The sequence below is a fragment of the Apus apus genome, chromosome 2 (genome assembly GCF_020740795.1).
Source record: "Apus apus isolate bApuApu2 chromosome 2, bApuApu2.pri.cur, whole genome shotgun sequence".
NCBI lineage: Eukaryota > Metazoa > Chordata > Aves > Apodiformes > Apodidae > Apus > Apus apus.
The window spans coordinates 149,199,689-149,222,733 of record NC_067283.1 but is presented as its reverse complement, the minus strand read 5'-3'; the positions used below and the strand labels follow the sequence as shown (position 1 = coordinate 149,222,733).

Genomic DNA, 23,045 nt, shown 5'->3' with positions numbered 1-23,045 from the left:
GAACCCCCCCTGTACCGCACGATTGAACTCCCACCTCAGGCTGTCCTCAGCCGTCACTGCTGCTGCTTTGCCAACTCCATCTATGAATGCTTTGAACTCTTTACAGAGGTTCTGTATTTCTTAGCTTGTCTTACACTGAGTGGCAGAGAAAACAAAAAAGTCATCAAGAATGGATGAATTGCTCTCTGCTTTATAGCACAACAGATGTAAGTGTTTATTTAAAAATAAAACATCTGGCCACCGTCTGGATGGGCTTGTGGCTGAGCCTGGTGTGATTAAATAGAGCTGAATGGTTAATCCTGAAAACCAGGCTGGGTGGAAGGAGCAGAAGTCCATGATGCTTCAGGGATTGTTCATATCAGAAAATTGGAAAGCAGATAAGGAACAAAAATATCAAGATTAATAGTTACAGAATCTGGTCTTTTCTCAGGGGTGCCATAATTTAAGACAGTTTCTCATCAGTGCTGCATGCATCTCATTAGAAAGGTATAATCAATAGAAAGTACAGACTATGGACAACATGTATGAAATTCAGCTATACCTCCCTAAACAGATTTTCAGTGAACTGGCCCAGTTGTGCACTCCTGGCACTTAAGCGAGGCCTCCTCATACATAGGTATTAATGTCATGCATCTGCTAGAGATGCTGCAAAGTCTCATCTGTGTGATGTGCAGAGGAGGAAGCCAAGGAAAAGATTCGAAGCTGGGAAAATTACTTAGTCAAAGAGTCAGATTCATCTTGCCTGAATACAGAGGTCTATAACGCAGGCAGTGGCATGAGAGGTAGTCAGCTCAGTCTTCCTTGATGTTGCTAGAGAGAAACAGGAATGTTGTGACAGACATTTATCTGGTCTGTTTTAAACATCCGCTCTAAGATGAGACAAATCTGAAAGGGCTCATTTCTCTCTGCTGACGCCAATGTGATGGTGACTAGTATTTTATAGCCATCTCTTGGGTAGAATTTCACTTCTAGTCAGATATATCCCACGTGAGAGATTGGAAAAGCTCTATCTACTTAATTCATCAGAAGCAGATCACAGTTTTAACTTGATTAGAGCATGGAGGACCTTCAAATGAAGACAGTTCTGTTATCCAGCAGAGAGAAGCAATAATTAACAGGTGTAGGCTGAAGCCAGATACATGCAAAGAAAATACAAAAGGTGTTTTTCTATACAATGAGTGAGATAAACCATTGTACAACAGTAGCAAGAGAAGAGCTGGCTTCTTGGTCTCCAGGAGCCTCTGATGTCTTCCAGAAACATCTGTTCAGACCAATACTCCTTGTCCCACTTAATAGGAGCTAACTGAATAAATCCCTGTGTACTGTGTTTCTGCAGGAATCAGATGAGAATACTTGTCCAGATCTTCTGGCTGATCCCTATCTTAAATTTATTTTAAAGCTTGCTTACTTTTCTATACCTAAAATGCCACATTTTCCTCTGTTCTACAGAGGAAATAAATACACAAATAAAAATTCAGCAGGTTATTTTGTATGCTAAAAAAGAGAGTTAATCCTTTTTTTGAACATAACTACATTTTGCATAGTCATGGGAATGATCACAAGGATTTGATCTGCACAGATAGGATCAATTATTCAAGCAAAACAGGGTAAGTATTCTGAGCTGCTGCCTCTGGAAGCAATGTGTTTTCAGTCTCGTACCACCTTGAGGTAACAAATGGAGATTAGAGAGACTGAGTGCGTTCAGCCCCTTTCAGGCAGTACCAGTGTCCATAACATTTTAGTTTCTGAAAAAAAGAGACATATTTGCCCTGAGTTCTGCCTTTCAGGCTCAATTCAGATCTTAGAGAATTCAGTAGAACACGTTCTACTGCTTCATGAGAACATCTGCCAACCAGGTCTTCTGACTCCTTTGTGGAACAGAGTTAACGCATCCCAGGGGCAGCCGGGAGGTGATGTGTGCACTGTGCTCTGTTCTCATGTCTTTATACTTATAGTGTTTCCTGCTTGGCTGATTTTCCTTGGTGTAAAACAAGAAAGAGTTTGGGAGGAAGCTGCATCGCTCTTCTCAGTGCCCAGAGACACAAGGGAATCTTGTGAAGATGGTATTTCAGTTCCTAATGCAACTGCTCTTCTGGAGAAGTAGCTGGAGAATGAGCCAGTTGCAGGAGGAAATGTGTTTGTACTAAACAGATCCTTGACCCTTGATGGAGACTGCTAGGAATGATAACAGTGTCAATTGTATAGATATCACCCAATGATGACAATACATGGGATTTTATAAGGTATGGAGAAGGGGAACAACAGAGAAACAGCATTTTATACCCATTAAGATGAGTGTATTCCTGAAGTAAAGTGAGGCAGAGTAAATCACTGAGAAGACCTATGACAATAACATGGGAAAAAGGGGAATGTAACAATCCAGTGTTTTATTCATTAGACAACCACATATTTTCAGCTCCTAGTCTATAATCTGTGTTCATACGATGGATACTATTCATAGGGTTAATACTTGGATGGTACATTTAGTGACATGAATGTCAGAAGGAAAGACATAATGAGTGTCTTGTAAAAGAGAAAGTAAAAGACCCCTGGATGACACAAGTCATCACAGAGCTATAGGAGGCACCAAAAAGTTGAGGATGGAGCCCTTGTGTCTGAAGTTGCCCATAGATCAAGTTACAATGCCCAGGCAGACTGTGTGGGAAAGTTCTTAACCAGTGTAAAATGTCCTCTTGGAAAATAGTAGAAGGCTGAGACAATTGCAAAGGCCTTGTACGTATTTATGAAGCTTACTTTGAAACACATCCTATATATAATTAACAGTGATGAAACTGGAATGTCAGCCTGTATCGCAGAAGTTTTTTCCCTCTTGTATCTTTATCAAAACTTATTTTGAGTTCTCAAACTGTTCAAAGTACAATACAAGGAAAGAAAACAGTAAGTCATTTGATGACACAAGCTAGCAGAAGCAGAGGAAACAGAACTGTGGCTCATGGTATATAGATGTGGCACTTCAGGACATGCTCTAGTGGGCATGGTGGTTTTTTGTGGGTTGATGGTTGGACTCAGTGACATTAGAGGTCTTTTCCAACTGTGATGATTCTGTGACTTTGTGATAAGGGGTAATAGCTTTAAAATGGAAGAAGGTAGATTTAGATTAGGTATTAGAAAGAAATTATTTCCTGTGAGGGTGGTGAGACACTGGCATATGTTGCCCAGGGAAGTTGTAGGTGCCCCCCTCCCTGGAAGTGTTCAAGGCAAGGTTCAATGGGGCTTTGAACAACCTGGCCTTTGGGGCATGTCCCTACTCATGCAGTAGGGTTGGATCTAGATGATCTTTAAGGTTCCTTACAACACAAACCATTCTATGATTCTCTGAGATATTGTGGAAACACTACTATGCTGTACTGGCTAGCTTCTTCTTATTTTTTTTTTTTTTTTAATGAAAAATCTTTTCTCTGATTAAAAGCAAGCTTTTAGAAACTGCATTAGGGTACAATTTATCTGTGGAAAACTGTAGTGTTGCATACTTTGTGACTGTTTTTGTGAAAATGTTAATAATACCAGATCTCAGCAGCACCTGCCATGACAAACAGCTCTACATTTTCAGCCTCCTTTGGGCTGATCATACCCTCAGTGCTCTCATAGGAGCAAACCAGCCATCCTTTTGCTCATCAGAAAGGTTAGGAACGGGTTCTGGACAGTGATGTTTACAAGAGCCAGCAGAATCTCTGCCAGGCTGTTTAATGTCTTTATTTCTTCCTCGTTTTAGCACAATATAGCTGGTGTCACTTGCTAGTGATGTGCATCTTTGATCATATGCAACATCAAGCTACATTTCCTTATATAAAGAAGTGTAGGTCTAATTCATTGAGGTAAGTTGTTTTCTTATACAGGAAAACATATAAAATGTTCCCCAGGAAGGCATCAAGCCCCATATGTATACATTGGAGAATTTTTCTTCCGTCTCCACTGGAGGCTTTCTTGCATCTTTTTGTCTTTTTGTATGATAGGTAGTAACACTGTTTTAATTTACTGCCTGAATATATCCATCTGCAGCTGGTATTCATTTCTCCTTTAGCTGCTATACATCCCCCTTTTCCCTGACATTTACTTCCCAATCAATCAACAGCAATCAGATTCCCCCTCAGCTTTCATTTTGCAAGCCTGAGCAAATCTCATTTGCACATTTCACGGCTTCATCCTGCTGGCAGCTTAAAGTCATCTTGTACACCACCATCTTTCCCCTCCTTAATTGGAAAGAAGCAAAGAGCTCTTATCTCAAGTCAGATGGTTTTATTCATTCCTAAGCCTGAACTTCATCTCTCTTATCCTGGGTCCAAAGTGCATCCTGATAATTCTCTCAAATTTGCTGACAACTCCCCAGCCCAGGTAACTCTTCCTACACACTCAAGAGCTGTGCTTTAACAGGCTACCTCCTCTTCCTGAATGGGAGGGTAATCTTTTACAAGACATCCTCCTGTGTCTGTGGCAGCATCAAGGTGTGCTCTGCTGCTTTAAACTACACTGAACATTTACCCTGCCCCAGGGCTTGGGATAGACTCGTTTCTGCACCCTGGCTGCACACGGAGTCTTGTAGGCCAGCGGAGGTGCTGTGGTGGTGAACGTGAGCAACTCAACACCAGCCAAACGGGTACACCCAGTGAGGTGGTGGGAGACTGGGAAAAGTGCAAAGGTTCTCATATCCTCTTACAAAGCTATTCGAATACACTTTTAGATAAAGCACCAAAATCTCTGTCTGTATCTTCTGGCAGTTCATGCTCAGCATACACGGACTTTGGACCACCTGTCTTGTTCTACCCTTAGCTTCCAAGAAAACAGCCAGCTATTGTCATCTGCTCCATCAAAGACCAGGTAAACATAATCTACTACATTAGTCTTTTCCTGAGAATCACTTGTTGTCTCAAATAAACTTGCAAATTAATCTTGTTAAATCTTTCTCTGCTAAACACAGGTTTGCCTTTTATCCCAATTTGTATTTATCTCCAGATCTTATTTTTTTTTTTTCTTATAAATTTACTCTAAGAAATCACAATGTATTAAGCTTATATTAATTGTTCTCCGGTTTTCTAAAATTTATATCTTTTTTTTCCCAATTTTTAAATGTATGTTATATTTTGAATGTAGCACCTCTCTGGTTTACAGAAAGACCACTTTCAAGTCTTTGAATCTTTTGTCTGGCTCTTGTCTCTAATCATTAAAGCCATCCTTTAGTTTGCCCAACTTTGCTCTTCTGTGGTGAGGGAGGAGTATTTATTTGTAGTATTGCTTTTGTTTATCTTACTGTGCAACTTAAGTGGAAAAAAGTCATTATCAGTTACTCCAAGGCTATCTTTGATGACAAGACCATATCTAATTGCTGATTTGTTAATACCAGTTCTAAAACAGCATTACAGCTGACTTAGTGCTGCTTTAGTGAAGAATTCTGTAGCTTTTGCATATAGAAATAATGTGACTTAAGTGTTTTCCAGTCTACATCTGGGAAATTTATTTCTAGACCTATTTGTTTTTTATCTAGTATCATCTCAGACTCTGTTCTACACCAAGCTCCAAGCTATGGGTTAACATCAGAGATTCAGAACTAACCCAGCAGAAGTGCTCACTGTCCCTCCCTGGAAGGTTTCTGCCCACACTATTTACCCCTGCCCAGATCATTCCACCAGCTGGAAGGAAATGCAAATTGTTATTTTAATTTCTACATCTGACCAGAAAAAACCCCACCTTTTCTACCCTATCTAATTTATTATATTGCTTTTCTACCATTTAACATAAATGTCTTTCCATACCAAACTGAGCTACATGACTAACATCTGCCAGGTGTGGTTCATTGTTTTTACTCACATTTTCCCAGAGGATGGCTTCCACATGCCATTAGGGTTTTGTTTTGTTAGTGTGTTTCACTCAATGCAGCATGTTCAGCCCTTGGTATGTGTGAAATGTCCTTTGAGAAAAAACATTTATCTTGAAAACTGCATGGTGGCACAGCTTGTGTGCCTCTGTGACACTCAAGAGAGATAAAATGGTTAGTTGGTGCTGCTCAGACAAGCACATAAGCCTGACTTTGAAAAGGTTCTTTTGCGTTACTATATTTATTTTGTTTGAGCCACAGAAAAAAAATGCATTCTTGTCAAAATGTTTCTAAAACAAGCTTTGCTTGCTGTTCTTCTTGTGGGCTGGAAACTCTAACACAAGCCTAAGAGACATTTCAACCTAATCAACAACATTTATTTTCTGAGTCTGAGTCTAATTCCACCTTCCAATTTATTCCTGACTATCCTGGGGGAGAGCTAAAATGCAATAAAATGAAATTGTGCTAATAACTTCTCAATCAGTTAATGCACACATGTTCAGGTGTTTGCTTGGGAAAAGCTGAGGATTTCCAGCTGAAGTGGCTGGGAATATATGGTATTCAAGACACTGTGGGATCAAGATGCAGAAAGGTAAATCAGGCAAATTTTACTGTTTTGACTTTCCATAGGTGACACCTGAACTGCCAAGAAGGGTCTTTTATCCTGGGGAGAATGAGGATACTACATGTACATGAAACACCAAAAAAGAGTGTCATATCTGCCTCTCTTTGCTATATCGTTACTTACTTTTATCCTCATTTTATGTGCTTGTACCATTCACTTGTTCTGAAATAAATTATTGATGGTCAATGAATGTTCCTACATGAATTTAACTTCCTGTATCCTGACAGAAGTACGATGCTTTTATCTATTTTAATATCCTCACCGTGTTTTAATTTTATTTAGTGTTTCTTATTCCTCTCAGGCTTTGTATTGTCCTTATAGCAAAAAATGCAGAGTACAAAAGCAAAGAAGTATTTCATAGGTCAGACTGTTTTATGTGAGTTTGCTTGAGTTCCAGATTTGCTTTTGGTGTTTACTGTGCGTTTTCATCTGCTGCAATATTGAAAGGTTTTCTCAGATATTTATTGAGGGCAGGTTGTGCCATATCATGACCTTCACCCACAGCTGACACTCCTGGATACAGCACACTAATGAATCCTAGAAGGTAAAAACATGTCTCGGTGCAATAGTCAGGCCTCAGAAGAAATCCTGTTGAGATGTCAAAGCTATCTCAGATGCAGTCCTGCACCTAGGTGCTGTGAAACAGGTGCTGAGAGTAACAGCCATATGTCAGTATCACTGACCTCTTGCAGCTCCTCACCATTTTAACTCCAAGAGCAAGTAGGGAAGGATGTCGTGTGCTTTTTTGCTCCTTTTCTCTTTGCTTTTAATGCACCTCAATGCTAGAGTCTGATTCTGTGAAGTGAGCCATCCAGAGGGACCTTGATAGGCTTGAGAAGTGGGCCTGTGCAAACTGCATGGAGTTCAACATGGCCAAGCGCAAGGTCTTGAAACTGGGTTTAAGCACAAGCACAAGTACAGACGAGACAGAATGGATATAGAACAGAAGAAAGAAGGGTGGAGAATGATCTGGGGGCTTTGGTTGATGAAAAGGTCAACATCAGTCATCAGTGTGTGCTTGCAGCCCAGAAGGTGGACAGCACCGTGGGCTGCATCAAAAGAAACTCGACCAGCATGGCAAGAGAGGTGATTCTTTCCCTCTACCCCACTGTCCTGAGATCTCACCCCATGTACTGTGACCAGTTCTAGAGCCCTCAACACAAGAAGGACATGGACCCATTGGAGTGATTGCAGAGGAGGGCCAAGACGATGATCAGAGGGCTGGAGCATCTCTGTCATGGGGACAGGCTGAGAGAGCTTGGGTTGTTCTGCCTGTCTCTCAAGGGAGACCTTAGAGCAGCTTCCAGTACCTGAAGGGGCTATAGAAAAGCTGGGGAGAGACATTTACAAGAGCATGGAGTGGCAGGATGAGGGTGAATGGTTTTACATTTAGATTAGATAGTAGGAAGAAATTATTGATTATGAGAGTAGTGAGATACTCCAACAGGTTGTCCAGAGAAGCTGTGGATGCCCCCTCCCTAGAAGTGTTGTAGGCCAGGTTGGACGGGGCCTTGAGCAACCTGGTCTAGTGGGAGGTGTCCCTGCCCATAACAGGGAGGCTGGAACTAGATATCTTTAAGGTCCCTTCCAACTCAAGCCATTCTGTGATTCTGTGGAAGCTGAGGTTATGATCTAAAAGCCCATCTTAAACATCTGAGCTCTTCTTACCTGTTGCCTTGGGTTAGCTTCAGATCTGGGAAGACTGCCACAGTTCTGTGACATTTCTCAGAAGTGCAAGTTGTTTGCAAAACCGGAAAAAAAGAAAAAAAAAAAAAGCCACAATGACTAAACCGGAAAAGACAAAACTATCTATCAGTTATGGCCAAGTCATTGACACCAGATAGCATTTTAAAGTTTGTTCTCACTGTGTGTAATGTGCTACTGTAGCAAGGTATGTAAGGAAGGGGAGAGTTTCCTACACATTCAAATACAGAAAATCTTTGATCTCTTCAGTGGAGACAAGATACATGTAGACCATCTGTCTCTTACAAATTTAAATAAACAAGTTGTGTAGAGTCTATTTTAGGTCAATATTCTTAGTCATGCATTTATAACTTCGTTGGAAGTATTTAATCTCTTTCACTGCTAGTTGTGCTGATCAATAGGCATATGTCACGATCTGGTATTCGGATACATGGCGATTTTTTATGATCTTGCCAGGACAAACCAAAGATAACATCGGGTGCACAAACAGACACCGGGGCTGGTGTGCGGTCTTACGAGAGGTGGGGCAGAACCCCCTTGCTTTCTAACACTCCTCACCAGTGAGAGGCTGGGGCGGCTGGATTCTGCCTTCCCTCCCCTGGGATGAGCTGCACGGCAGCTGCACCCTTTGGTGCCCGGCAGGACCTGAGAAGAAGTTTAAAGGTGATCCCAAATGGTGAAATTAAGACACAAACGAGGTCAGATGTCACGTGCACAACAAACTTTTATTACAGTAACACAACAAAGTCCCTAGAGCAGATAGGACAGGGTGGAAAACGGAGGCAGGAAAGAAAGGAGAAAGCAGAGATACAGAGGACAGCAAGCAAGAGCACAGTTACCACCACGGTCCAGCAATGTCGTCGGTGGGGAAGTGGTTCCTGGTGGGAAAGTGCTTCCCTGCACCCATAGTGTCCCAGATTTTTACACAGTTCTTGGCCACTGCACCCCCACTTTTCTCCCTGAATAAGTGAGAAAATCCTTCTTTCTTGTCCGTGCTCCTCCGAGATAAGGAGGGGGGGTAGGTATGGTGCCAGGGCTATGTCCTGCAGAGATTATTTTTTTGGCTAATTAATGAGATCAACCATCGCAAAAGAGGAGGTTGAGACAGCTGGTACCACAGGATTAGTTTGTTGCAGTGGAGTTTTGGTCCTAAGAAGAAGCTTGAGACCGGCACTCTTTGTCTTGTCCTGCTAAGTCAGTGGTTTTAATGAGATATCAAGGCCTGGTCATCACTGGATATTCTGCTCCCAGCACCAGCTGTAGAACTCCTTTGTCTCCAATCTCAGCATGTCCCACACTAAACTCCCCAGTTCTCAGGTACACATCACAGGAGGGGAAGCAAAATGGTTGGGTGGGTTGCTAAGACGTCTCTTTAGTCCATCAACAAATGTTGTTTGACTCTCAGATGCCACAAGACAGACAACATATATCCTGAGTGCTAAAGTCCATCAGTTATCTCTTGGATTGTTAGAGACAAGCACTATACACCCTGAATGCCACAGCATGACTGTGAAATACATGATAAACATTAATGTTTAATATATAAACATTCTAGACTTCCAAGGAAATCACTTTGCTCTGTAAACAGATACACCTGTATGAACCTTAGTCCTGGACTGGGAACATAACTGGCAATTTGGCAGTTGGGCATTTGGCAGCCTCCTCTGAGCACGCGGCAGCGCAGAGCAGAGAGCGGCAGCTGTGTAAGCTGTTCCTTTAAATTCGCTGAGGATTGAGAAGGAGCCGGGCTTCCCAGAGACAGTGAAGCCGGGGCAGAGCCAGGAGACCTGAGTCTGAGCGGGAAGCTTGCGAGGGAGAGGAAGGCTGACGTGGCAGGGGGTGTGGCTGAGAACGGCGGCAAGGTTTAAAAAGCGGCCATTTGGCAGCCTCCTCTGAGCAGCCAGCGGCAGCGGCCTTCACAGGAAGTGGCACGAGGGCAGGCACGGAGGGAGCAGCGGGTGCCTTCTCACAGCAAGAAAAGCAAACTAGTAGCTAGATAGATCATGGTCACTACGCGGCCAAAAACCATAGTGAAGAAGAATGTGGGGACTCAGACAGAGCTCCCAAGCAGGCACGCAGCCGTGCAGGTCTCTGGCTGCAGTGAATGCCTGTGCCTGGCACTGGTATCAGAGGGAACCAGTGACACTGCATGTGTGCGGTGTGAGCAAGTAAATGATCTCCTCAGGCAGGTGGTTAACCTGACAGAGGAGGTTGAAAGACTGAGAGCCATTAGAGATTGTGAAAATGAAATAGATTGGTAGAGTCATACCCTGAGGCAGGGGCAGATCGAAGAGGTTGAGAAAGTGATGGACCCCCTCCCCTCCTGTCACCAGACAGATGGAGAGGACTTAAGAGATATTAAGGAATGGAAGGAGGTCCAACCTCGGAAAGGCAAGAAAAAATCCTCCCAACCCCTTCCACCCTCCCAATTGCCCTTGAACAATAGATATGAGGCCTTGGAAATTCAGGGACAGGAAAATGAAGTCGGAGGGGTAGATTTATCTAGTGAAGCACCTAGGACTCATCAGTTACCTCGAGTCCTTAGGACTTCTTCAATCAAGAAGGAAAGGAGAGTAATTGTAGTGGGTGACTCCCTTCTGAGGGGGACAGAAGGGCCCATCTGTTGACCGGACCCATCCCACAGGGAGGTCTGTTGCCTCCCTGGGGCTCGGATTAGAGATGTTAAAAGGAAACTCCCTGATCTTGTGGGTTCCTCTGATTACTATCCACTGCTGATTTTTCAGGTTGGCAGTGATGAAATTATCACAAGAAATGTAAGGGCAATGAAGTGTGACTTCAGGGCCCTAGGATGGCTAGTTAGGGGGTCTGGTGCGCAAGTAGTGTTTGCCTCCATCCCTCCTGCAAGATTGGGTGGGGAGGTATATAGGAAGAGTTTCCAGGTCAATGAATGGCTAAGAGATTGGTGTCAAAGACAGGGTTTTGGTTTTTTTGATCATGGGATGCTATATGAGACACCTGGCCTGATGGCGGCAGGTGGGATGCACCTGTCCCAGAGGGGGAAGAGGCTTTTGGGGCAGGACTTAGCAGGGCTCATTGAGAGAGCTTTAAACTAGATGTGAAGGGGGAAGGGGAGAAAACTGGGTTTGTTAGGGACAAGCACAAGAGGAACGTACCAGGGCCTGAAGGCAGATGGTCTAAGGAAGATTTAGTCCCACCAGTGGGCTCTGTTTGTTTCCTGAAATGCCTGTATGCTAATGCACGCAGCATGGGGAATAAGCAGGAAGAGTTAGAGGTCTGTGTACGGGCTAAGGGTTATGACCTGGTAGCAATAACAGAGACATGGTGGGACAGCTCACATGACTGGAATGTGGCCATGGATGGTTATGTGCTTTTTAGGAAAGATAGGGCGGGGAAGCGAGGTGGTGGAGTTGCTCTTTATGTGAGAGAGCAACTAGAATGTATTGAGTTTTGTGCAGGGACTGATGAGGGGCACGTTGAAAGTCTGTGGGTAAGAATTAAGGGGCAGGCTGGTGTGGGTGATACAGTTGTGGGGCTCTACTACAGACCTGACCAAGGCAAGGAGGTTGATGAGGCTTTCTACAGGCAGCTGACAGTAGCCTCACAACTGCAGTCCCTAGTCCTCATGGGAGATTTTAACTACCCCGATATCTGCTGGAAGACTCACACAGCCAGCCTTTCACAGTCTAGGAGGTTCCTCCAGTGCATTGATGACAACTTCTTAATGCAAATGGTGGACAAGCCAACTAGAAGAGGAGCGCTGCTGGATCTTGTACTAACCAACAAGGAGGGCCTTGTTGAAGCAGTGGTGGTCAGTGGCAGCCTTGGCTGCAGTGATCACGAGATGGTGGAGTTCAGGATCCTGTGTGGAAGGAACAGAATACCCAGTAGGACCAGAACCCTGGACTTCCACAGGGCGAACTTTGGCCTCCTCAATCAACTGTTAAGGGAAGTCCCATGGGACAGGGTGCTGGAAGATAAAGGGGCTCAAGATAGCTGGTCAACATTCAAGGACCACTTCTTGCAAGCACAGGATCAGAGCATCCCAAGGGTTAGGAAATCTAGTAAGGGAGCTAGGAGACCAGCATGGTTAAAAAAGGAACTGCTGGGCAAACTTAAGTGGAAAAGGAAAATCTACAGATCGTGGAAGGAGGGGCTGGTCACTTGGGAGGAATATAGGAATGTTGTCAGAGAACGTAGGGAGGCAATTAGGAAAGCTAAGGCCTCCTTGGAACTTAACCTTGCAAGTCAGGTTAAGGATAATAGAAAGAGCTTTTTCAAATACATAGCTAACAAAACTAACACTAGAGGCAATATTGGCCCACTGAGGAATGAGGTGGGAGCCCTGGTGACAGAGGATATAAAGAAGGCAGAGGTGCTGAACACCTTCTTTGCCTCTGTCTTTACTCCTGCAGGATTTCCCCATGAGCCCCAGATTCATAGAGCCCCAGAAGTAGTCAAGATAGGTGAGGACATAGTAGATGAGGATTGGGTTAGGGATCAGTTGAGTAATCTGGACATCCATAAATCGATGGGTCCGGATGGAATGCACCCAAGGGTGCTGAGGGAGCTGGTGGAGGTCATTGCTAGTCCACTCTCCATCATCTTCAGTAAGTCATGGGTAACAGGAGAGGTGCCTGAGGACTGGAGGATAGCAAATGTCAGTCCAGTCTACAAGAAGGGCAAGAAGGAGGACCCGGGTAACTATAGACCGGTCAGCCTCACCTCCATCCCTGGAAAGGTGATGGAACAACTTATTCTTGTCTCTATCTCTAGGCATATCAAGGACATGGGGGTCATCAAGAGCAGTCAGCATGGTTTTATCAAGGGTAAATCATGTTTGACTAACCTCATAGCCTTCTATGAGGAAATTACTAGGTGGATAGATGATGGTAGAGCGGTAGATGTGGTTTATCTTGATTTCAGTAAGGCATTTGACACCGTCTCCCACAGCATCCTTGTAGATAAGTTGATCAGGTATGGGTTTGGTGATCAGGTAGTGAGGTGGATTAGGAACTGGTTGATGGGAAGGAGTCAGAGAGTTGTAGTCAATGGGGCAGAATCTGGTTGGAGGTGTGTGACTAGTGGAGTCCCTCAGGGGTCGGTACTGGGACCGGTGTTGTTCAACATCTTCATCAACGACCTGGATGAGGGTATAGAATGTACCCTCAGCAAGTTTGCTGATGACACTAAGCTGGGAGGAGTGGCTGACACACCAGAAGGCTGTGCTGCCATTCAGAGAGACCTAGACAGGCTGGAGAGTTGGGGGGGGAGAAACATGATGAAATTCAACAAGGGGAAGTGTAGAGTTTTGCATTTGGGAAGAACAACACGATGTCCCAGTATAGGTTGGGGGCTGACCTGCTGTAGAGTAGTGTAGGTGAAAGAGACCTGGGGGTCCTGGTAGACAGGAGGATGACCATGAGCCAGCAATGTGCCCTTGGTGCCAAGAAGGCCAATGGCATCCTGGGGTGCATTAGAAAGGGTGTGGTTAGTCGGTCAAGAGAGGTTCTCCTCCCCCTCTATTCTGCATTGGTGAGGCCGCATCTGGAGTGTTGTGTCCAGTTCTGGGCCCCTCAGTTCAAGAAGGACAGGCAACTGCTGGAAAGAGTCCAGCGCAGAGCTACTAAGATGATTAAGGGAGTGGAACATCTCCCTTATGAGGAAAGGTTGAGGGAGCTGGGTCTCTTTAGCTTGGAGAAAAGGAGGCTGAGGGGTGACCTCATCAATGTTTACAAATATGGAAGGGGTGAGTGTCAGGGAGATGGAGTTAGGCTCTTCTCAGTGATGACCAGTGATAGGACAAGGGGTAATGGGTGTAAATTGGAGCATAGGAGGTTCAAGGTGAATATCTGAAAACATTTTTTTACTGTAAGAGTGACAGAGCACTGGAACAGGCTGCCCAGGGAGGTTGTGGAGTCTCCTTCACTGGAGACATTCAAAACCCGCCTGGATGCGTTCCTATGTGATATACTCTAGGTGACCCTGCTCTGGCAGGGGGGGTTGGACTAGATGATCTTTCGAGGTCCCTTCCAACCCCTATGATTCTATGATTCTATGATTCTATGATTTCAGCAATCAGTCCTATGTCAATGGTGAGAGTAATTATCCATCAACATTTTGGCCTGGGTAAAGAATGGAACCCTTTGACAGAACCAGTGGGGGAAGCTAGGGATGGGGCATTAGTTGCCCATGCTCCTGGGTCCTTTCCTCTTGGTCCCGTTGGGAGCACAGTGCAGTGGTAGCACACATTTTAGAGCAAGCCAACCATTTCTGAATGACAATTTATTTACACAGGTGAGGAGAAATAGCTTTTTGGCAACTGTGTACACACCAAATGCTGATTTTCTATTTTAACTTGTTCTTCTTGGCCTAGACTCAATGGCAATTGGCTTTTTTGAAAGATGACGGATTACCTACTGAAGGGAGAGCAAATACGGGGACAGCGAATGCAAGCCCAAATCTGCAGTCTCCCAGAGCAGTGCCTGACCTTACGTCTTGCTGAAATACTTGAACTTGGTTTTGGGCCCAAAGACCTTCTAAAATAATAATTTAAAAAAATTCTTTTTAATTGCAAATCTGGAGTAACTATAAAATAGGAAAGAAGAGCTGGATAATCCAGGAAAACAAGAAAGACTGTGGAAACTACTCTATAAGGCTGATACTCGTGCTGATTTTGGGCACCCACAGAGCAGGTGCCTCCTCCCTTTGCTCTTGCAAAGAGTCAGGAAGACACAGTAAATGAAATCCCCAAAAAGTGAATCATTAGTTATTCCCCAGCAATTAGCATTGCCTATTAAAACTGCCAAGAGTGACTAAGGGGGATTTACCAGCACTACATTTTTTAGGAAGCTAACAGGAGGTTGGGAAAAAAATACCCCAGCCAACCTTCAAAAAATACTTAAGTTCAACAAATCACAGCTCCTTTGTTTCTGCCTTGGGATGAGGCTTTCAGAAATGGGAGAGCCATAGTCCTGCATACCTCTGGTTTACCAGAGTAAGAGGAAAAAGTGGTGAAATGGCTTCATATCTCCTCTTTTTTCATCAGTGCTTGTGACAATGATTGCCTGATTATGACTTACAGGCTCCAGCACACTGCTGTGTTGATGCATAGGAGGGCTCAAATATGTCTTAAATAAAAAAAGGATTTTGGTTCCAGCACAGCATGTTTGTTAAATATCTACTGACAAGACAAAAAAAAAAAAAAAATCTACATGGCCTGTAAAACGTATGTTAAAAATTATGCATCATAGACCAGCTTTAAATTATTCCTTTTTAATCCCTTCAGCCTTGAAGGGCCTTTAAACATTGACTACTGAGAATCTTGCCACTGAGAGAACAGCTATAAAATAAAATATTGGCTACTTATAAATATAGAGAAAAATGCTTCACCTAGACAGAGTTTCTGCATTTTAAAATATGAATAAAAGGCTGGATCCCCACTTGGTGAAAGCTGATACAGCTCCTTTGATGTCTGCATAGCTATCCCCCATCAGCAGCTGAAAGCCCTGGCCCAGAGTTTAGAATAGATATCATTTCTCTACATAAGAAGACAAGTGAGATTTGCATGGTTAGTTCAAACTATTTCATATTCACTGAGCTGTTGAGGAAATACTGTCTGCAAAACAGATCCTGGATTCTTTCCCAAAACCATTTAAATGACACTTGCTAGGGAAATGCTACAGAATAAAGGGGAGTGGATCCAACCCAGACCCTGCTGTAATTACTAGGGCGTATTGAAGAGAACTTGTTACCCGCACGCTCATTGGGGTGCATCGGCGAGGTTGAGAGCATCCAAAGGAGTTAACTGAGTGTAACACTGGTATATCAAAGAGAAATAGGTTCCACACTTGCTGTTTCAGGAGGATTTGGTCATGTTCTCTACTTTGGGCTCCGCCTTCAGCTGCTCAAAGCAGTATCGGTGGAGACCTGCGGGACTTCTCCGTGCCCTACCTGTATCCCTCTGTCACACCTCCCTGAGGCACCCCTTGGGCAAACAGGCAAACACCATCCTCTTCTCCCTAGTTCTACATATTTTACAGAAGAGAGCTTTTCTGATCAAACCCAGCAGCTGCACAGCTCTCTTCCGTATGTCCTCCTTACAATCTGTAACCAAGGCTGTTGTGGCTGAAGGGGTGCACCCTGTCTTACCCTTTGTATACTCCAGAGAAATGGTGCAGGGTTAGGGCTGAAAATGCAGAGAAAACTTTGCATTATCCCCTGCTCCCTTTCTTCAGTCATAAAATCATAGAATCATGAATGGTTCGGGTTGGAAGGGGCATTAAAGATCATCTAGTACCAACACCCTGCCACAGATAGGAACATCTTTCATTAGATTAGGTTGCTCAAAGCCCCATCCAACCTGGCCTTGAACACTCCACGGGAGGAGGCATCCACAGCTTTCCTGAGCAACCTGTGCCTGTGTCATCTTAATTAAATGTCATTAATTAGGACCATCTTGACCTCACGGTGCTTCCTGTGATACAACCTCTAGAAACATGAGTAAAACTTTATATACCGTACGATGAGAAATCACCTGTTTTACTAGAATCATTCTGTTTATCTGTTAAATGCATGGACAGACCAGGTGTGGTACAACAGGTAGCAAAATGCAGAGTGCTCAGACTTGTCCTTCTCCAGGCACTGCTTCTTTTATAGGATATTCTTCAGAACCCTAATCACCCTCTCATCACCTCAAAAATGCTCGGGAGAGATCTCCAAACCTGATGCAGAGCCTTTTGCTAGTGAGCTGTTCCCCAGAAATTCCTTCACAAACAGATCCACTCACCCACAATCATCAGGAAGGAAATCAAGCAGCAAATTCAACTAATTTTCCTGAAGGTATGAGATCAAGTCCAGAGGGTTACAGAAACTGTCACAGGTAATCAAGTCAAAGGTCCTCAAGGCACCTATCCCACCTCCAACAAAGTGGCTAGCAGCTCCTGGGCAAAAGCAGTGAGAAGCTATTTAATACACTGCATCCTGCCCACAGTAATTCCTTTTGTTGATACATTCCCTTGTAAAAGAAACCTTGTGTGGCTTTGGGTTGGGTTTTTTGTTGTTGTTTGTTTTTTTGTTGTATTTTTTTTAATATCCTCATTACTCCAGATTCTCTTCCAAGCCTTGTTTAGAAAGCATATTACTATGTTGCTCTGCAGTATCCAGGGGCAGGATTTAGTGACAGGTTGAGTCCCTTGAAGGTTTTTATGCTGCTAAACTCAGTCTGTCACAGGTACTCACACCCCAATGCAAATATCTGCACAGCTCGGTACGTGATGTGACACGGGTCGAAATTCACGCTTAAGCTTTTACTAATACAACTCTATGGAAACCAGCTCAGTGTTGATTGATGACTTAACAGCTCCTACGTAGCACATTACAGTTTCCAGTGGAAGTATGTTATGCTGGATGTAATGAACCAACAACGTGGGCAGCTTCAGTAAGTAGATTAATAACCTATGAACTCATCCAGTTCACAAAGGGAGTTACGCGCTGGCTGCCCAGCACTGAGGAGCATGTTTTTCAGAGCTGAAGAACATGTTCTCCCCTCTGACATGTGCCGGGGATGTTCACTGTGCACCTTAGGCTGCCTACAGGGAGGGGCAAGAGAGAAACCAGAGAGACCTTTTGCCTCTTCGGGACGTACCATCCCCTCGCCACTTCTCATCTTGGCTCCAGTCTTCACACAGCGACACTAAAAAAGCCAGCATTATGTTTATAAATAGTTTTAGCAGACACTTTATCAGTTGAATGTCTCTGTCTGGGGAATTCTTTACTGATGCTGTATTCTTTTTAACTCTACAGCGTTTTATAGTCACATTAAAAACGTCTGATGCCCTACTGAAAGAAGACGTGCTGTTTTTGTATTATAATTAAAGCTGTCATTAATGATGCAAAGTATTTTTGCTCCTCTGAAAAGCGCCAAATTCCTTTTCACTTGCCCCGCTGCCCATCACCTCTGGGATCCACACAGCCCAGACCCCGCAGTTTCAGGGGGTGGGGGTGTGAGAACACGGGGGTGTATTTCTGGGTGGTGACGCTCTAGGGAGGTCACGCTGTGTGCGGGGATTTCAGCCCAGGGGAACTTTTTGGCTGGCCAGCCGGGAACCCCCCCCCCGCCCGCCCCTGGGCTCCTCTGCGCTGCGCAGCTCCCGCGGGCGCGGAGCCTGGCGCAGCATCGGGGCCCGGGTGGGAGAGAGGGAAGGAGGGGATGGCAGAGGGGGGGGGCCGCCCCCGCACCGCCCTGCCCGGCTCTGAGGAGGAGCCGGCGGGGGCCCCCGGCGCCGTCCACGTGGCTGGGGGCGAGCTATATGAGCGGGCAGGAAGCCCTGCTGGGGAGGGAAGGGGAGGGACGGGGCGCCCGGAGAGGCTCCGCGGGCAGCGCCGGCAGACAGCGAGGCAGCAGCCGCCGCAGACACCGCCCGCCTGCCCTTCCTTCCTTCCCCGGCCATGGGGCTCGGCGCCCCCCGCGCCCCGCCGTGAGTACCGCGGGACCCCCGCTCCGTGCCCTCCCTCTTCCTTCCCGCTTACCTGCAAAGCTTCCCGCTCCCCCCTGCTGCAAAAGGCGCGGCGGGAGCCTCCCCCTCCCTTCCAGCTCCTCGTTCGCCTGTTAAGTTCTTTAAAAAATATATATATATAATAAAATATTGTTATTATTTAAAAGCAAGGGGTGGCCCCGGCGCTGGCGGAGCTTGTAGCATCCTCCGGCGGGTGCCCCGGACACTCCGGAGCGGGGAAGCTTCGCCCCATCCAGCCGGGATTTCCCCGGTCGGGAGGAGGCAGAGGGAGAGGCGGTGGGTGCCGAAGTGGGCTCCGGAGTCAGGCGCGGGGTCCGTGCAGCAGCGGGTGCCCGGGGGGGCAGAGCCGGGGGACACCCCCTGCCATCCCCTGGTCCGCGGGGGAGCGGTGCTGCCCCTGCCCCGCTGCAGGGGGGACCGGCCTGACGGAGCCCTCCACCCTGATGGGCTTTTTTTTAATTCTGTGTATTCCTTTTTTTTCCCTCGGGTGGGATGTGCGGTGAGAGAGGAAAGCCAGTGCCACTCCGTTACAGGGGAAGAAGCAGATCAGCTCTCTTAGGTACCTCTGTTTGCAGAATTAATTTCCAGTGAAGTATAAATAACTAGTCTTCGAGGCCAGCAGTTTGATTTTTAGGTGTGTTTTTATTACACTTGATATATTTATCTCTATAGCAAACATACAGCCCAGGTCTTCACTGTGATTTATTTTAGTCTTGGCATAAATGAAAATAAACCGGTAAAAAAATGCCTTGATGCGTACTTTCTTGTTTGAGAGACACAAGATTTTTCAACTCTTTGTAGCGGTTGGGCTTGTATGTCTTCAACTACACTGAAATAACTCATTGTATATGTAGTTGTAAGTCTGAATTATGTATTTGCCTGCTGGGCACACATGTTGAAGGAAAACCTCCCTAATTATGGATCTTTCAGAGAGATTGGAAGGGTGACAAAGCTCTTGTAATCTTTTGGGTCAATTTTCATAAGCTCCAAAAGCTCTCTTTGAAAAGGAAATTAAATTTCAGTGTGGAAAAGAGACAGGAAATTCAAGGATATAAAAAAGAAACTCCCGGTTCCACTTTGATCCTGTCCTCAGGAGTACATTTATGTCGGTGCACTTCAGTGACAGAAGTTAAAATGAAGAGTCACCTTTAACTGGAGTCTTCTTCCTGCCTCTTGGCAGTTTGGAAGATACTCAATTAGCAGCACACTCCTCCTGTATATTATTTACAAGATCTTAGCTGGAAGGGTGGCTCTGTGTGAAGCATCTGCTTGGAAATATTTGAATTACTACATCTGTAGTGTCCCCTGCTATCTGTGCCACCCAGGACCTTCTGCAGCCAGTGTGTTCACCCCTCCTTAATTTTAACGGCTCGATCCAAAGCTGGAGGTGCCCTGCCCACTGTTCCTAATGCGTCAGAAGAAGTTGGGATTGGGCTCGGGTCCTCTTTCCAGCTTCTGGTGATAGCGTGGGGCTTATCTGCAGGGCTCAGCTGCGCTTGAGGTCCCTTCTGGGCTGGTCTGGGAACCTGACTGTTTTTACTCTGAATCCATGTTCAAAAGGTGGCCAGGGGTGGAGGAAGGATTGGTTGGATGGGAATAAAAAAGGTGGGTTTGTTTATTAATTAAATATACTTGTTTTCCTGATTATCCTGGAAGCAACAGAATGCCAGCATAGGTCTATGGTGAACTTGGCGCTGTGTTCCTCTGCCAATTTCTCACTTAGTTTACTCGAACATAAACTACTGTAGCATAGTCTCTGAAAGAGCAAAAGAAAAGTCCAGTTTTTACTTCTTTTGGCTCACTCACTTGGTGCATGGTGTGATTGTGCCGTGGAGAGAGCAAGTTGTCCTGTTTGTATTGATTTTTTTATCACACAGCCCATCCAGAAGGGGACTTGTAGCCCGGTTTGCAATTTTTCTTTCAAACTTGATGATATTAATCCTGGTGGTTTCATCTCAATTGGGGAGGGTAGCTTTTACAACTAAACATAATTTATTACGTGACTTTGTGTCTGCTTATCAATTTGCTTTTTTGTTTATGTGGAACTGGGAGTAGTTTGAGGGGAAATGAGGGTTGTGCAGATGCGAGTTTCATTTTATAACAGCATCATTTATACCAACTGCACGGCAAATGCTGCTGTTAAATGATATTAGCAATACATTTTTATTAGAAGCTTCTTTTAGAAGTATTTTCAAAAGTGTGGTGAAGCAGAAATGTGCTTTAAAAAGCAAAGGAGTGAGAGCAAACCCAGCTCTATAGTAAATTTAAAGTGCTGGTAATCTCACCACCTGGTGGAGCTTTTCGTGGCACCAGCTGAGGGAACTCTGAATAAGGATGCATTTTTTTGGTCTTATTTCAATTCTGTCAGAGGCTACATGTGGAGTTCCTTAAACTTTTTTTTTTTTTCCTCATACCAGCCTAAATTAATTTTCTGTATCTTCTATACATACTATACTTTGCAGAAGGCAGCACAGGTCTACTGGTGTTTGATCTGAAACAGCACTCCTCTGCAGACAGATGAATCAAAGTAGGAGATAAATTCCTTCCTTCCTGTCCTTGCCTTTCAGTTGTAGCACACCTTTTTCTTTTTTCTTTTTTTTTCTTTCCCTTTTCAAAGGCAGTACAATGCTGGCATAAAACTTGAATAACTTGGGCAGCCAAAAGCTATTTGTTTTCAACTAGGAGCACTTCTTAATGGAAGAATTATTTTTAATAGCCAGCCCCTCTTCCAGGATACTCTTGATAAAATCTTTCAGTGCAAGCTCACTTAGCTTTGTCCTAATAATTTTGATATAAACATTGCTATAAAATATTTGCTAAACAGTCTGTGAGCAATCAAGCTTGTAAGGAGAAGAGAAGCAGCCACTTTTTTTGACTGATCTGAGATTATTGATACAGGCTGCAAAACATGGGTGTAACTTCCACTGAGCAAGGTGAAGTGTGGAAGAGACACCTTTGCCACTTCCCTGATATATGTAGTCATGCCTACGTGCATCAAAATCTGTCACACTTAAATTTTGCCTAGTAATTGCTAAATGAAAATCTGAGTCAGAGGTATTCAAGTTTAAAAATAACTTTAGGACCATCTGTCAGCTCACACCTCAGAGTGGAATTTCTTACAATAGTGAGAAGTTTCCTTGTCCAGTACAGGTGTTTCCTGAGCACTATGCTGAATGCAAGAGAGGCAAACTTGCAGGCAGATTGTTGTTGTAAATGTCTCTATTGCTCTTATTGCTATAGTGCTTGTGTCAGTAGACAACAGACTAATGGAGGCTTCTTCTAGCCCTGGAAGGTTGTAGCCTCCATATGCCTCTGAGTCCTGGCAGGTACAGCATCCCTGGTCCCACTAATGAAATGGATAAATGCCTTTGCAGCCCATCCAGAGGAGGTCTGCCTCCCACTCAGAGCTAGTCTGCTGTTTGTAGATTGATTCAACTCATCTCCCAGTAGGGGTCTGCTCCATATCTCCCAGCAGATATCTGCTCCAGGGAGCCCTGAATCATGTACCAGGCTTCAGGGATCTTTGCTTCTTAACCATAGTCACTTAGTGCTATTTCAAAGAATCACATAATGGTTTGGGTTGGAAGGAACCTTAGAGAACTTCTAGTTTCACCTCCCTGCCATTGGCAAGGACACCTCGCACTAGACCAGGCTTCTCAAAACCCCATCCAGCCTGGCCTTAAGCACTTCCAGGGAGGGGGCTTCCACATCTCTGGGCAGCCTGTTCCAGTGTCTCACCACCCTCACAGTAAAGAGTATCTTCCTAGTATCTAACCTAGAACTCCCCTATTTTAGCTTAAAGCCATTCCCACTGGTCCTATCACTGCATGCCTGTGTTTTAAATCCCTCTCCAGCTTTCCTGTATGCCCCCTTGAGGTATTTCAGCTTCACTGAGCTATCTGTTTTGCTGGCCTTCGGGAGCTGATCCAGAAAAATGTGAGTCTCTGACTCCTTGTATCATATTTGAGACTCCAGGAAGACTGCTTTGATGTCTAAGGCATCTCTAGTGGCATCTGAAATCTGTGTCTGGCAACTGAATTGACCCTGTAGGAGCTGCATATGCTTTCTGGGCACCAGAAAATGTTATAAACATAAGTGGCCTTTATTTAAGAAGTAAGTTCGTTAGGGAGGAGTTATCTCCTACTGCAGGTGACTCCTCTTGTTCTGATAAGAGCTCTGGGCCACCCTGGTACTGATTAGCAGCAACCACAAAGGAACTGTCATCACACTTCTGGTCATCTTTTCCACTCTTATCCCAGCCTCCAGTTTCCATGCATGCTGAGTGTCCCATGCTGTGGCTTGTAAGTAGCAAACTCAAATCATGTTGTGGAAAAATGTCCCATGAGGCTTTGAAAAGTTCCTGTAAGTCGAGGCTGCATGACACCCAGTG

At 44.8% G+C, this 23,045-nt stretch overlaps 1 protein-coding gene across 3 annotated transcripts in view; it reads left to right on the top strand.

Annotated features, from left to right (window-relative positions):
* The first annotated feature begins 18,496 nt into the window (after positions 1 to 18,496).
* Positions 18,497 to 23,045, top strand: part of ST3GAL1 (ST3 beta-galactoside alpha-2,3-sialyltransferase 1) — a 77,858-nt gene continuing 73,309 nt past the window's right edge. Inside the window, exon 1 of one of the 3 annotated variants that reach the window (XM_051612104.1) lies at positions 18,497 to 18,616. The gene's annotated coding sequence lies outside the window, so the exon portion shown is untranslated. Of the gene's footprint in view, positions 18,617 to 18,960; positions 19,215 to 20,194; positions 20,261 to 23,045 lie in introns of those variants that run through there. The other 2 variants (XM_051612107.1, XM_051612106.1) reach the window with 2 other exon arrangements.